Here is a 16,167-nt window from a genome sequence, read left to right as displayed (position 1 = left end):
AAATCCTAGTTCTAGTTCTCCTTGAGAGATCAAGTGGAAATACTTGAGTCGCCCAATTCTTGAGTGACATGTTCATTATTGCTCGGACTTGCATTCTTAGAAGATTTTGGAATACATTATTCTCTCATCTACTTTCTAATGTTATCATCTTTTTCCTTCTTTTCATATTCAATTCTCCAATATTCATATAGTTCTTTCCAAGTTAACCAAGTTTTGTACAAATAAAACATCGTCTAGTGTTGTCTCTTATCCTCATGTGATCTTTTACAAAATTCATTCCAATGTGTCCAAATTCTTCACAGCAATGACATCTGCACCAAGTTTTATACTCTCAACAAAATATAGCTTTTCCAATCTATTCTTTTGAATTCAATATCTTAGTTTTTCATTCTAAGTATTTGTGCCCATGCTTCTTGAATTTGTGACATTTTCCTTTAAATTTAGGTTTCTCTATGCATTCATTAGCTATATGACCATGCTAATTGCAATTGTAGCATTTTCCATTGAATTTGTATTTCCCATTGCTCCAACATTTGTTTGATGTATGTCCAATCTTGCCACAATGACTGTAAGGAGGTCTTTAATTCTTTTGAGCTCCTTGCTTGGATGATTCACCTTCTTCTATATATCCAATTCCTAGTTTTCCTTTTAATTTGTAATAACTTTGCTCATACAATTGATTCATATCTTCTTAAGATTTCATCATCCTCTTATTGGTTTTCTTTTTAGTGTTTAGACCATTCCACAACCTTTCATTTTTTGATCTTAGATTCTTGATTTCTTCATTTGCATTGGTGAGTTGATTAATGAAAATTTCTTGCTGAAGGGATAGATGTTTAATTTCATTGTTCTTTCCTTCTATTTCTTCTTTTATGTTGTTTTTATCTTCCATGACTTCACATTATCTTACTGACTAGATTTATTTCTCTCTTCTTAGTTTTCTTACTTCTTCTTTAAGTGAACCATTCTTTTCTAATAGTTATGTGATTTCTTTATTGGCTTCATCTGAATTGCTCTCCAAATGAATGTCTTTAATTCTTTCTTCAATGTAGAATTGGCCATTCATCTAGATTGCAAGATTTTTTCTTCTTTTCAATGATTGATAGAGTTACTCCTTCACTTTCTTGAGTTGTCCAATAGACAACTCCAAATATATCTTCTCATTTTTAATAGCCTTATCAAGTCTAAATACCTCCATAGCCTCTAATATTTGGTCAAGATGTTAAACTTTTCTTTGAGAACTATAAAGCTCTGATACCAATTATCAAAAAGATATATGACATGCTAAGTTACTGAGAGGAGATGGGTGAATTAGTAAATTAATAAAATTGAATTCTTATACACCAATTAATCCTGCATGTGTGTTCTAATCTAATTGTATGCATGAATAAATGAAAACATCAAAACATTCATAACATTTTGACACACAATTTGGTGACCCAGAAACCTTCCAAATAGAAACTAAACCAGGGTCAAGATTATACCCACAAGCTTTAGTACTATAGTAAAAAGTTGACCTATTAATGCTTACAATGACCACTTCTGATGATCTACCCTATTAGGAGCAATAAGGACTACTAGGTCCACCTTGCACAAGGATTTACAAATGTAAAATAAAGTATGCAATTAGTAAAGAGATTTAAAAGAGATTGTTAAGTCTACCTTGTGAAAGGATTTAACTAATCCACATGTTAGAATGAAACAATGGCTGATCTCTAATCTACAACTTGGTTTGTTGAATGAGATTCCTTAAAGTGTAATGAATACCTTGTAATGATAAATAAATCTTTGCTACTCCATATACTACTTGTAACCTTGTATTTTGCATTATTTTGCTTCTATGCTTGATATCTTACTTCATATATATTTTATATGATACAATACATTACATATATACCAATCCAATTTACAAATAAATAAAGTTGACTACAATTCATGTTTACACAAAATACAAAAAATTGGCCCAAACTATAGGAACTCATGTTTAAAGACTAGCTCAATGAGGTTCTAATAGTCAGCATCCATAGTCAATGCTCAACATCATCATGCATTCAGTAGATGTAGAAGCTTGGTCCATACTGATATCTTCAAAGTAGTCTTAAACTAGGTTGATATTGGTGACTTTGTGAATACTATGAAACTCAGCATATAAACTGAAACACTTGGTTCCTAATACATAGGCTGGTAAATGCTATCGCTAAATTCTTAGTATAAATTGAATCACTTGGTTAACACTGAGTGGCTCGGTCAACATTAGATTGACATCACTCTAATTATGAACTTGAAAAGCACTGCACAACTTGCTTTGCTCTAAGGAACTTGGTAAACTTTATGAAGCTTAGTTTACACTGTTGATCATCATTATGGTAGAAACTACTTGGTGCAAACTAAATATTATCCCTTAGATTCAATAGAAATTGTAGAACTTGGTAGGGACTAAAAAGCTTGGTTAACTTTATTAACTGTGTTAGATTGTGGTGACTAATCAAGAAAATACTGTACATACTTCATAAATTTTTTGGGGTTCGAAAAAATAAAATTTGGGCCCTATTTTATCAAGATTTTGGGCTGACATGTAATTATTAATTATAACCCTCAAGTGGTTAAAATACTTGTATAAAAGGGCTTAGGGTTAGGGATTGTTTCATAAGATGTGATGCAAAATTGGTTCTAGTGGCAATATTAAGCTATAAGGGTTTATAGATTGTAATCAAATTGTAATCACTAGATCATAAAAATATTGGACTTACTGTTCAGTGGACATAGCCTAAGGATTGGGTTAACCACATTAAATATTGGTGCCTTGTGTTCTTTTCTATGTGATCTATTATTTTTTGTTATTGGTTATATTTGCATATAATTGTTATTTATGTCTATGGTTTAATGGACTAACAAGTGGTATTAGAGCCTAGTTTATTTTTTAGTAATCCTTTGTAAGAAAGTTTCATAGTTGAGTGGGAGTCTCATGATTGAGTGGGAGCAATGGAAGCTGAGGGTAAGCTAAGATTTGATAGGTTTAATGGGTAGAACTTCCAGTTATGAAAAATGCAAATGGAAGACTATCTGTATCAGAAGGATTTATGGAAGTTGTTGGAGGGCAAAGCTAAAAATCATGGATCTATGTCAAATAATGAATGGGGTCTTTTGGATAGAAAGGCACTTGGAAGCATTCAATTATGCCTAGCACCATCAATGACATTTAATATTACAAAAGAAAAGACAACAAAAGAATTGATGAAAACCCTAGTGACACTGTATGAAAAGCCCTCTGCTTCAAACAAGGTATTTCTCATGAAGCATTTATTTAATATGAAAATGACAAAAGGTAGATCTATTATAGATCAGTTAAATGAGTTTAATACTATTACTAGTCAGTTATCTTTTGTGGGTATCAATTTTGAAGAATAAATTAGGGCTGTCTTGATTTTGTGTTCTTTGGTTGAAAGCTAGAATGGCTTGGTAATGGCTATGAGTAATTCTGTTTCTAGATCTAGTACCCTAAAATATGATGATGTGATCATGTTATTCTAAGTGAGGAAACTCATAGGAAAACTTTAGGTGGATCTACATTAGGAAGTGATTTGAATGCATAAAGCAAGGGCAAAATGACTGAGAGAGGAAGTTGTTGGATACAATTAAGTAATTGTGTATTGTCTTTGATGTTACACAAATGTCATATCAGTTATCAGACAGAGTCTACTGAGTTCTATCAACCAGGAAAACAGTTTACAGAGTCTACCGAGCTCAGTTGGTTAGTAAAAGCCTTTTGCAATGTATACCGAGCATTCTCGTATGTCACACGGTGAGTTAGTGTTAACCGAGTTCACTCGATAAGCTAAGGAAAGTTTAGTTCTTACCGAGATCACTCGGGTATCAAAGGATTTTGTAACGAATGGTTAAGTATTAACCGAGTTCGCACGGTAAGCTAAGGAAAGCTGAGTTTTCACCGAGCTTACTCGGTAGTCGAAGACAGCTTTTACCGAGTCCAGTTGGTTTCCAAAAGAAGTGGCAGGATTACCGAATTTCCCGGTAATTGTAGTTCTTACCGAGTTCTGCCGGTTAACATAGGAAGGAAGTTTTTGTTCTGTATTGACCGAGCAGCGTCGGCCAGTGAAAGTTTTTTTTTTGTTCAAGCCGACTTTAGAATATGTTTTGTCAAGTTGGTTGGGCAAGCCAACTTTGGAATTGTTTTAACAAATTGGTTGGGCCGACCTGGTATTATGAATAATATATAAAGAGGTGCTCAAGATGAAAAAAAAAAGAGGAGAAAATGAATATACGAAAAGTGCAAGGAAGTGCAAGAAAGAGACTTGCGTGTGCCTAAGCAGAATTGAGCAGAGGGAAATCTTGGAGCTGCAGAGATATATATTTGATCAGTAAGGATCTCGTGGAGCTAAACTGAGATCTGTATTTAGTAAGATAAGTTGCATGTATTTTCAGATCATTCATTATTTCTTTCTAATCATTGTAACAGTGATTCCAAAATCTCCTAACAGAGTTGGTTTAACAGCCATTTCATAAATCCTTTAACAGGGTGGCAATTCAGTTGAATTGTTCAAAAAGACCTCTTACAAGGCCACTCCTAACAGGGTGATTAAATCCTCTAATAGGGTCACACCTAATAGTGTGTTTTGTAACCTTTAAAAGGGTTGGCTCCTAACAGGGCTCACTTCAGAAGAGTGAAAATTGGTGACTAGTTGCTGGTGGTTTTTCCCATATTGGGTTTCCACGTAAATTTGGTGTCTACTGTGTTAATGATTACTTTCTTTTGCATAGTCGCTTATTTCAGTAAATGCTTCATAAATTAACTAAACACATATCAAGTTTTAAGCAGTGATTTTTGTAGCAGCAGCAACTAAGTTTAAGGCATCTTTGGGACTTTTGAAAATGTTTTTGTGGTAATTGATTCACCCCTCCCCTCTCAGTTACACCATCTTCATTTTCCAACAATTGGTATCAGAGCTTTTGGTGCTTGTAGGAGAAAATTTCAAAGATCTAAGCCAAAGATCAAGATGTCTTATAAGAGGAAAATCCCAAGGCTTAACCGGAACAACTTCTCAGCATGGCAGGGATTGATGAGACTTCATCTAGCTTCCATTGGTGACACTGGTCTGAAATATCTTGAAGAGAAATATGTAGAACCATCAGGTACATTATCAGTCAATGACATTGCTATAAAGAAGACTCATAACATTATGATGATTGATATTGCATCTGCCTTGAGTTATGAAGAGTTTGATGATGTCAAGGACTGCACTACTGCCTATGAAATGTGGGAAAGACTGAAAGAGATCTATGGTGGAGATGACAATGTCAGAAGAGCCAAAGCTGAAAGTCTGAGAGGATAGTTCGATCAGATGAAAATGAAAGAAGATGAAAATATTGCCAAATATGTTGAAAGAATTAAAGCATGTGTCAGTGCTATCAAAGCTTCTGGAGGAAGTATCAGTGAAGAGACAGTCATAAGTAAAGTTCTTAGAACTCTACTTCCAGTTTATGCCATCAGGGTATCAGCCATTCAAGAAAGAAGGTGTGAGGCCAATCACAAGATAAACCTAGAGGCCATAGTTGGAAGATTGACAGCATTTGAATTAGATAATTTTGATAATTATGTTTCAGCTGCAAAGAACATTGAGTCTGCATTTGAAGCCAAGCTCTCACTCAAGGACAAAGGCAAAAAGAAGAAGGAATCTCAGTCAGAAAGTGAAGATCAATCAGATCAGAGCTCTGACAGCGACCTTGAAGTAATTGAAGCCCTACTTGCAAAGAAATATTCAAGAGGAAGAGGTAAATACAGAGGTAAAGTACCCCTAATCTACTTTTCATGTGAAGAAGTCGGTCATATTGCTGCAAGGTGTCCAAACAAGAAAGATAAAGATGAAAAGAAAGATAATAAATGGAACATTAAGAAAGATTTCAAATCATTTAAAGATAAAAGTAAGAAATCATGTTTTATGGCTAAAGATTCTAATTATTCTAATGATGAAGAAGAGGATGAGATTGTTTACATTGCTGTAAAAGATGAATCTAACAATGAAGAAATGGAACTCATCTCTCACACAAGTAAGAATGATACATGGATCATTGATAGTGGCTGCTCACATCATATGACTAGAGATAAAACAAAGTTTGATCAATTTGAAGAGTATGATGGTGGCAGTGTAAGATTTGGAAACAATGAACGTTGTTGCATCAAAGGAAAAGGAAGAATCACTCTAACTCAGGAACTTGTATGTGATAATGCTTATTGGGTAGAAGGACTAAAGCAAAATTTATTGAGTGTGGCACAGTTACTCAATAATGGACTCAAAGTAGAATTCATCCAAGGCAAAGCAAGACTGCTGAACGGTAAAGGAAAGCTAATTGGATCTGGTATTCAAACTAAAGGTAACTTGTTCTATCTTGAACTTGATGAACATTCATGTTTTATTGTTCAAATAGAAGAGAGTTGGTTATGGCATAAAAGATTATGTCATGTGAATTTTGACAATCTGGTAAAGATAAGCAAATTCAAGAAAGTGAGAGGCATTCCTAATTTAAAGAAACCAGAGGTCGGTTTATGCAAGAATTGTCAAATTGGAAAGATGGGTAAGTCTAGTTTCAAAAGCAAAAATTATCAGTCTGAAGATTTATTAGAAATTGTGCATACTGACTTATGTGGACCTATTGAAACTGAAAGCTATACTGGTGAAAAATATTTCATTCTTTTTGTTGATGATTATTCAAGAATGATGACCATCATGTACCTAAGGAACAAATCAGAAGTATTTGAAAAGTTCAAATGGTATTTGGAAAGAGTAGAAAAAGAAACAGGGAAAAGATTGAAATGACTAAGGTCAGATAGAGGTGGTGAATTTATTTCACATGAATTTAATAACTTTTGTATTGAAAGAGGAATCAAAAGACAGGTTTCAGCACCAGGTACACCTGAACAAAATGGCATAGCTGAAAGAAGGAACAGATCCATCATGGATTGTGCAAGAACCTTGATGATAGAAAAGAATGTTGCTATCAAATACTGGAAGGAGGCTATCAGTACAGCAGTTCATACCTTAAACCAAGTACAGTTAAAAAAGGACTCATTCAAAACTCCCTACAAAATATGGTATGGCTATAAACCCAATGTAAGTTATTTGAAAGTATTTGGAAGCAAATGTTATATCTTGAAAGAATCTAGAAAAGGAAAATTTGATGTAAAAGGTGATGAAGGTATATTTCTTGGATACTCATGTAAGAGTAAAGCATATAGATGCTTAAACTTATCTACTCACAAAGTCATAGAAAGTATACATGTGAAAGTTGATGAATTTGCAGAAAAGACTGAAGAAGAAAGCAGAAAAGAACCAGAAGATTACAAAAGATTCATCTTTAGTGATTCGAATATAATATCAACTGCATCTGAGAATCAGAAATCTTCTTCTACCGAGTCATCACTAACCAAGTTACAGGAAACATCTACCGAGCCAACATCTACCGAGTTAGAAAATACCGAGTTAGAGATTACCGAGCCTGAGGTAACCGAGCAGGTACATACCGTGCCAGTTGATACCGAGCCAGACCAAACCGAGCAAAGAGGAGAAATGCAAGAAGATAACGACAAAAATCATCCAAAAGAAAAAGAACCTATTCTAGCCAAATATGTCAGGAGACATCATTTAGCAGATCAGATCATTGGAAATAAATCTGATGGAACCATCACAAGAAGTAAGTTGAAGGGTACTTGTTTACTTGCTGATTTTGAACCTAGAACTGTCAAAGATGCATTAGAAAATGATAATTGGATTGAAGAAATGAATGAAAAAATAGAGCAGATAGAGAAAAAAAAAACATGGACTCTTATACCTAGGCCTAAAGACAAAAATGTAATCAGTACAAAGTGGGTTTTCAGAAATAAGTTGGATGAAAATGGTAAAGTATCAAGAAACAAAGCTAGATTAGTGTGCAAAGGATATTCTCAAGAAGAAGGCATAGATTATGGAGAAACTTTCACTCCCGTTGCTAGATTGGAAGGTGTTAGAACCTTACTAGCATATGCTGCCTACAAAGGATTTAAAGTTTATCAGATGGATGTCAAGTCAACATTTCTAAATGGTATACTGGATGAAGAGGTCTACATTGAACAACTTGAAGGTTTTATTGATCCAGATAAAAAGAACATGGTTTGCAAAATGCACAAGGCATTGTATGGTCTGAAACAAGCCCCTAGAGCATGGTATGAAAGATTGCATAGCTATCTTATTCAAATTGGATTTCAAAGAAATAATGATAACAGTAGTTTGTATATCAAGGAAGGACCAGAAAATAAGATTGTCCTGGTAGAAATATTTGTAGATGATACTATTTTTACAGGGAATGATGATCTTTGCAAAGAATTTTCAGAACAAATGAGCAAGGAATTTGAAATGTCAATGTTCAGTGAAATCAAATTCTTTGTGGGACTTCAAATTCAGCAGAACAAGAATGGCATCTACATCACTCAAGCAAAATATATCAAAGAGATATTGAAAAAGTTTGGTATGGAAGACTGTAAACCAGTTGGAACTCCCATGTGTACTGGACTAAAACTTACCAAAGAAGATGATTCAAAGGAAATAGATCAGACATTGTACAGATCTATAATTGGAAAGTTGCAATATGTAGTTCATACTAGGCCAGATATTGCTCTTGCAGTTGGAATTGTGGCAAGATTTTCAGCCAAACCAAGAGAAAATCACATGATGGCAATCAAGAGAATAATGAGATATCTGAAAGGAACTGAAAATTATGGATTATGGTATAAACTTGGAAGAAACCTAGACTTAAAAGTGTTTACTAATGCTGATTAGGTAGGAAACCTTGACGACAGAAAAAACACAAGTGGAGGTGCATTCTTTCTTGGAAAGAGGTTGGTTTCTTGGATAAGCAAAAAGCAAAACTGTACAGCTCAATCAACAGCAGAGGTAGAGTATGTTGCTGCAGCAATAAACTATTCTAATATTGTTTGGTTCAAGCAATTGCTACAAGGCATGAAGATGGAAATCAAGGAACCAGTCGTCATGTTTTGTGATAACACAAGTGCAATCAATATATCTAAAAATCCAGTAATGCATTCTAAGACTAAGCACATTGCAATCAAGTATCACTTTGTCAGAGAATTGGTGCAGGACAAGGAAATCAGATTGGAATATGTACATACAAAGGAACAGATTGCTGACATATTCACAAAGCCTTTACCTAAGGATGCATTTTTGTATCTCAAAGGTAAGTTAGGGGTTATTCCCCTATCTAAAGTTCACTAAAATAAGTTTTAGTGATGCATCAGCTCTTACAAAATTGAACAATCATCAGTTGATGCAGCAAATCAAGAAAATATTGCATATGAATCAGTACTAAAGGTACAATGAAATTCATTTGAAATTAGATGGTCTTTGGCATGTGTTGTCAAAGAGGGAGAGTTTTACTGTCATATCTTTTCCGAAATAAAAAATTTGATTAAGTAATTTCTTCACAAAGGGAGATTACTATAAGAGGGAGAGTTCTCTATCTTAGAGGGAGAATTGTTAATTGTGTTGTGTTGCAGTAGACTTGCTTTCAAATTTCATTTCTGCTATGACATGTTGTGTTGCCATCAATGCCAAAGAGGGAGATTGTTGGATACAATTAAGTAATTGTGTATTGTCTTTGATGTTACACAAATGTCATATCAGTTATCAGACAGAGTCTACCGAGTTCTATCAACCAGGAAAACAGTTTACAGAGTCTACCGAGCTCAGTTGGTCAGTAAAAGCCTTTTGCAGTGTATACCGAGCATTTCGGTATGTCACACGGTGAGTTAGTGTTAACTGAGTTCACTCGGTAAGCTAAGGAAAGTTTAGTTCTTACCGAGATCACTTGGGTAGCAAAGGATTTTGTAACAAACGGTTAAGTATTAACCGAGTTTGCACGGTAAGCTAAGGAAAGCTGAATTTTCACCGAGCTTACTCGGTAGTCGAAGATAGCTTTTATCGAGTCTAGTTAGTTTCCAAAGGAAGTGGTAGGATTACCGAATTTCTCGGTAATTGTAGTTCTTACCAAGTTTTGCTAGTTAACACAGGAAGGAAGTTTTTGTTCTATATTGACCGAGCAGTGTCGTCCAGTGAAAGTTTTTTTTTGTTCAAGCCGACTTTAGAATATGTTTAGTCAAGTTGGTTGGGCAAGCCGACTTTGGAATTTTTTTAACAAATTGGTTGGGCCGACCTGGTATTATGAATAATATATAAAGAGGTGCTCAAGATGAAAAAAAAAAGAGGAGAAAATGAATATACGAAAAGTGCAAGGAAGTGCAAGAAAGAGACTTGCGTGTGCCTAAGCAGAATTGAGCAGAGGGAAATCTTGGAGCTGCAGAGATATATATTTGATCAGTAAGGATCTCGTGGAGCTAAACTGAGATCTGTATTCAGCAAGATAAGTTGCATGTATTTTCAGATCATTCATTGTTGCTTTCTAACCATTGTAACAGTGATTCCAAAATCTCCTAATAGAGTTGGTTTAATAGCCATTTCATAAATCCTTTAACAGGGTGGAAATTTAGTTGAATTGTTCAAAAAGACCTCTTACAAGGCCACTCCTAACAGGGTGATTAAATCCTCTAACAGGGTCACACCTAACAGTGTGTTTTGTAACCTTTAACAGGGTTGGCTCCTAACAGGGCTCACTTCAGAAGAGTGAAAATTGGTGACTAGTTGCTGGTGGTTTTTCCCATATTGGATTTCCATGTAAATCTGGTGTCTACTGTGTTAATGATTACTTTCTTTTGCATAGTCTCTTATTTCAGTAAATGCTTCATAAATTAACTAAACACCTATCAAGTTTTAAGCAGTGATTTTTGTAGCAGCAGCAACTAAGTTTAAGGCATCTTTGGGACTTTTGAAAATGTTTTTGTGGTAACTGATTCACCCCTCCCCTCTTAGTTACACCATCTTCATTTTCCAACAGAAGTAATTCTAAAAATTGTGGGAAATCAAGAGGAACATCAAAAGGGAGGAGGTCTCAATTGAGAGGACTGAACCACTACTAGTACTATGGGAAATGAGGGCACAAAAAGAAGGATTGCTGGAATAGAAAGAAAAATGAAGGAGATAAATCAGATGGAGACAAGGAGGAAAATGCAGTAAGTAACAAATCCAAAGAGGATGCTTTGCTTATGTCTTTAGAAAGTGTTGATGATTCATGAGTTTTAGATTCTGGTGCTTCATTTCATGCTACACCTCATAGAGGTTATTTCATTGATTATATCTAAGGGGATTTTGGGCTTGTTTATTTGGGGGATAATGAACCCTGTTAGATTTTTGGAAAGGGAAAAAATAAGATTAAGTTGCAACATGAGAATCATTGACTACTACATGAGGTAAGACATGTTCCAAGGCTGAGTAGGAATTTAATTTCAGCAAGGCGACTTGATGATGAGGGTTTCGTAGTTACTTTAAATGATAAAAATTGGAAGGTTTCAAAAGGTTCACTTGTAGTAGCAAAAGGTGTGAAAGTAGGCACCATATATCTTTGTATAGGTCATATTGTTCCTTCTACTTTAAAATTTTTAGAGAAAAATAAATGTTCAGGAACAATTGTTGTAGTTGAGCAAGGAGAACAAATAGCTACTGTAGAGTCTGATACTGCACTATGGCACAATAGACTTGGGCGCATGAGTGAGAAAGGTATGGAAGTACTTCATTAAAAGAAAATTCTACCAAGTCTAAAATTTGTTAATATGGATTTTTGTGAAAGTTGTGTGTATGGAAAACAAGAGAGAGTGAGTTTTACAAAGACTGGGAAGGAAACTAAAAGGGAGAAATTAGAGCTTGTGCATAACAATGTATGGGGACCAATTCAAGTATCTCCCCTTGGTGACCCTCATTACTATGCTACATTTATTGATGATGCAACTAGAAAGGTATGGGTTTATTTTCTTAGATAAAAATTTGATGTATTTCAAACTTATAAGAAATGGAAATGCTTGGTTGAAAATGAGACTGGTAAAAAATCAAAATGTCTAAGATCTAATAATAGTGGTGAGTTTTGCAGTCATAAATTTAAAGATTATTTCTCCACTAATGGTATTTGTAGATATAAAATTGTTCCAAGGACTCCACAAGAAAATAGAGTAGTTGAACACATGAACCGGGCTATAATGAAACGAGCAAGGAGCATGAGGTTGCATGCTAGGTTGCCCTTACACATGTGGGTAGAGGCTATTAATACTATTGTATATTTGATTAATAAAGGTCCCTCTACATCTTTGGGCTATGGTATTCTAGAGGAGGCATAGACAGGTAAGAAGGTGAGTTATTCTTTTCTCTAAACCTTTAGTTGTGAAGAATTTTCTCATATAGATTCTGAAAATAGAACCAAGCTAGAAGCTAAGTCAAAGAAATGTGTATTTTTTGGATATGGCATTAATGAGTTTGGTTATAGGCTTTGGGATTTTGAAAATCATAAAATTTTAAGAAGCAGGGATGTCATATTCAATGAGAAAGTGTTGTACAAATATCTGTTGCAGCAACATGATAAGAAAGAAGATGATTATGTAGTGTTGGATGATACTTCAAAAGTTGATGTTCCAGCCATTCCTCATGATGTGCAACCACCATAACAAAAAATACCACATACACTGCTGAATGTTAGACAGTCAACAAAGAAAATTAGACCTCCAAAAAGATTCTCTCCCTCTTTGTATTCAATTTTACTTACTAATTCTTGTAAACCTAAAAGTTATGATGAAGCTATGCAGGTGGATACTAAGATTCAGTGGGAGTTTGCAATGAAAGAAGAAATGGACTCTTTGCTAAAGAATAAGACATGGGATTTGTGCAAGTTGCCTACGGGTAAAAAGGCTTTATAGAATAAGTGGGTTTACAAGTTAAAAGAAGAGGATGGAGGTAAGAAAAGATTTAAACTAAGGTTAGTTGTAAAAATATTTGCATAGAAAAAGGGAATTGATATTGACAAGATATTTTCTCCTTTTGTTAAAATGACATCTATCCGTACTATTTTAAGTCTAGTGGTTACCAAAGATTTTCATTTAGAGTAGCTGGATGTTAAAACAACCTTCCTTCATGGTGATTTGGATGAAGAGATATATATAGCTCAGCCATAGGGATTTTCAATCAAAGGTAAGGAGAACTTAGTGTGGAAATTGAAGAAAAATTTATATGGCTTGAAGCAAGCACCTCGACAATGGTATCTTAAATTTGACAGTTTTATGCATGAGCATAGTTACAGTAGGTGTCATTCATATCATTGTCTACTTTAAGAGGTTGCATGATGATAGCTACATTATTTAATGTTTATATGTTGATGATATGCTTGTAGTTAGGTCTAACATGGATCACATTAAGGGTTGAAATGCCAATTAACACATGCAATTGCATTGAAGGATTTTGGGGTAGCAAAACAAATCCTTGGTATGAAGATTTGTAGAGATAGGAAAAATAGAACATTGATTCTATCTTAGGCTGATTATGTTGAGAAGGTACTGCAATGTTTCTCTATGGAAAATGCTAAAGCTAACAGCACACCTTTACCTGGTCATTTGAAATTGACTAAGGAGATGTATCCCAAGACACAAGAAGAGGAGGATAAGATGTCCAAGGTACCCTATGCTTTAGTTGTAGGAAGCTTAATGAATGCTATGGTATGTACTAGGCTAGATATTGCACATGTAGTGGGAGTTGTTAGCAGGTATATGGGTCATCCAAGAATTGAGCTTTGGAATATAGTCAAGTGGATTCTTTGATATTTGAGAGGAACATCCAACTAATTTATAAGGGTATGTTGACTTAGATTTGACAAGGGATATTGATACCAGGCAAAGTACTACAAGTTATGTCTTTATTGTTGGTGGGGTGACCATGAGCTAGGTTTCTAGGTTACAAAAGGTTAATGCTCTATCCACTATAGAGGCAGAGTATGTAGCTACTATAGAGGTAGCCAAGGAGATGATATGGCTTTAGTTCTTCTTGCAAGAATTGGGACATCCTCAGAAGGATAATTATTTTTTCATAGACAGTTAGAGTGCCATTCATCTTGCAAAGAATTTAGCTCTACATTCAAAGGCCAAACACATACAGTTGTAGTACCATTTCATTCAATCAGTTTTAGAGGATGGATAGTTAAAGTTGGAGAAGATACATACCAATGATGATCTAGCATATATGTTGACAAAGGTAGTAACAAGGGAGAAGCTAAAATCCTCTTTAGTTTTGGTTGGTCTTCTAGACTGATTATGAATAAAAGAACATTAGAGTCTAGGGTGGTTTTGATCCAGTGGGAGCCCAATGTGGTAGTAGCATTGCTATAGGATTAGTCTCCAAGTGGGTGATTATTATTTAGTGTGGAGCCTAATCATTCTCTAAGTGGGAGATTGTTAGATTATGGTGTCTGATCAGGATAGTACTGTACATACTTCATAAATTTTTTGGGGTTCAGGATTTTGGGCCAACATGTAATTATTAATTATAACCCTAAAGCGGTTAAAATGCTTGTATAAAAGGGCTTAGGGTTAGGAATTGTTTCATAAGGTGTGATGCAAAATTGGTTCTTGTGGTGGTATTGAGCTATAAGGGATTATAGATTGTAATTAGGTTGTAATCACTAGATCATAAAAATATTGGACTTATTGTTTAGTGGACATAACGCATGGATTGGGTGAACCATGTTAAATCTTGGTGCCTTGTGTTCCTTTCTATGTGATCTATTATTTTCTGTTATTGGTTATATTTACATTTAATTGTTATTTCTATCCATGGTTTAATCCTAAAAAACTATACAATACACTAGGTAGATACTTACAATCTAAATAAGTGTGTGTCATTAATAACAAACATGACTGTGATGTTAACAATCTCCCCATTTGGCATTATTGACAAAACACTTATTAGTCAAAATTGAATTTCAGGAACACCATTTATTTATCATCTTGTGTCTCCAACTTAGTAGAGTACACTATTTTAAAGATTTTTCAAAATTGTATTTGTAGAAGATGTACCCTTGAGTGTCTATACATATTTAATGCTCCCCCATACATATATACAATATACTTTACATCTTTTTACATCAGATATATACATTTTCTCCCTCTTTATGTATACTTCCCCTTTATAATATGCATCTTCTCTCCAATATACATCTTCTCTACAATATACATCTTCTCCCCCTTTTTGACATTAATGCTAAAGATGTATGTTATATATTATATAGTAATACTAAAGTGTGACAAGAAATCTGAATGTACATTTAAAATTAGTGCCATTGTCTTGTCTCACTTTTCTTGCAACACCTTGCATGTGTGCAATGCAAGTTGAAATTTTTCTAAAAGTTCTATCATGTGATCTATAATTGAGAAGTTGGTATCATGGATGAGCATTTTGGCATGCACAATATGTTTTTGTAATGCATCCATGTTTGGGAGAATCATGCCCTAAATGTCTAGTAGTGTAACTCTTATTCTAGCTTCTTCTCTTAGCAATTCTAGCAATATATTAGTTAAGAATCTAATCTTTGTGTAGTGGGTAGAGGTGTAACTCAAGTCAAGTTGCAATTTTTGTGCATTGTCTTGTAGATCTCCATCAATATTTGATATTTTATCTCTTATTTCCTTGGTGAATATTGATGTTTCACAAAGTTTATTGAACAATGAAGACACATTATTGAAAGAGGTCTCAGGTGAGCTGAGAATAGTAGATATGTCTACTTGATGAATAATGATCTTTTGACCAATAAGTTCCAAAACTTTATTCTCAAATTTCTTCTCCACTCTATGCAACAATTATTCCTATCCATTCAAATCTTCATTGAATTTTTTGACTTCCTCTTCTAATTGAATCAAAATTGGTCAAGAGGTGTCAACCTTTTTGTTTATCGCCTCTACTAGGATATTCTTTGCATGTTAAATTATTTGAAACTCTTTATTTTTCTCCTCTCTAAGCCTTTTCTTCTTAACTTTCTTCTAATGAAGTTCTCCAAATATTTGCATTTGATGAAGGTTAAGATTAAAGATGTCCCAATTCAGAATAACAATCTCCTCATGAAGATTAATTTCTTCTTCTTTCTCTTTGCCTTTATTTAAAAATTTTGTACTTAGTTGAGGCTTGGTCTCAACTATCCTTTCACTTATTATTTGTTTCCTAGGAACAGAAACAATGGTAGAGATAG

This window comes from Cupressus sempervirens, chromosome 11 (genome assembly GCF_028749045.1).
Source record: "Cupressus sempervirens isolate cs-2001-9-10 chromosome 11, ASM2874904v1, whole genome shotgun sequence".
Classification (NCBI taxonomy): domain Eukaryota; kingdom Viridiplantae; phylum Streptophyta; class Pinopsida; order Cupressales; family Cupressaceae; genus Cupressus; species Cupressus sempervirens.
The sequence above is the reverse complement of the archived record's forward strand: the minus strand, read 5'-3'. Positions refer to the sequence as shown.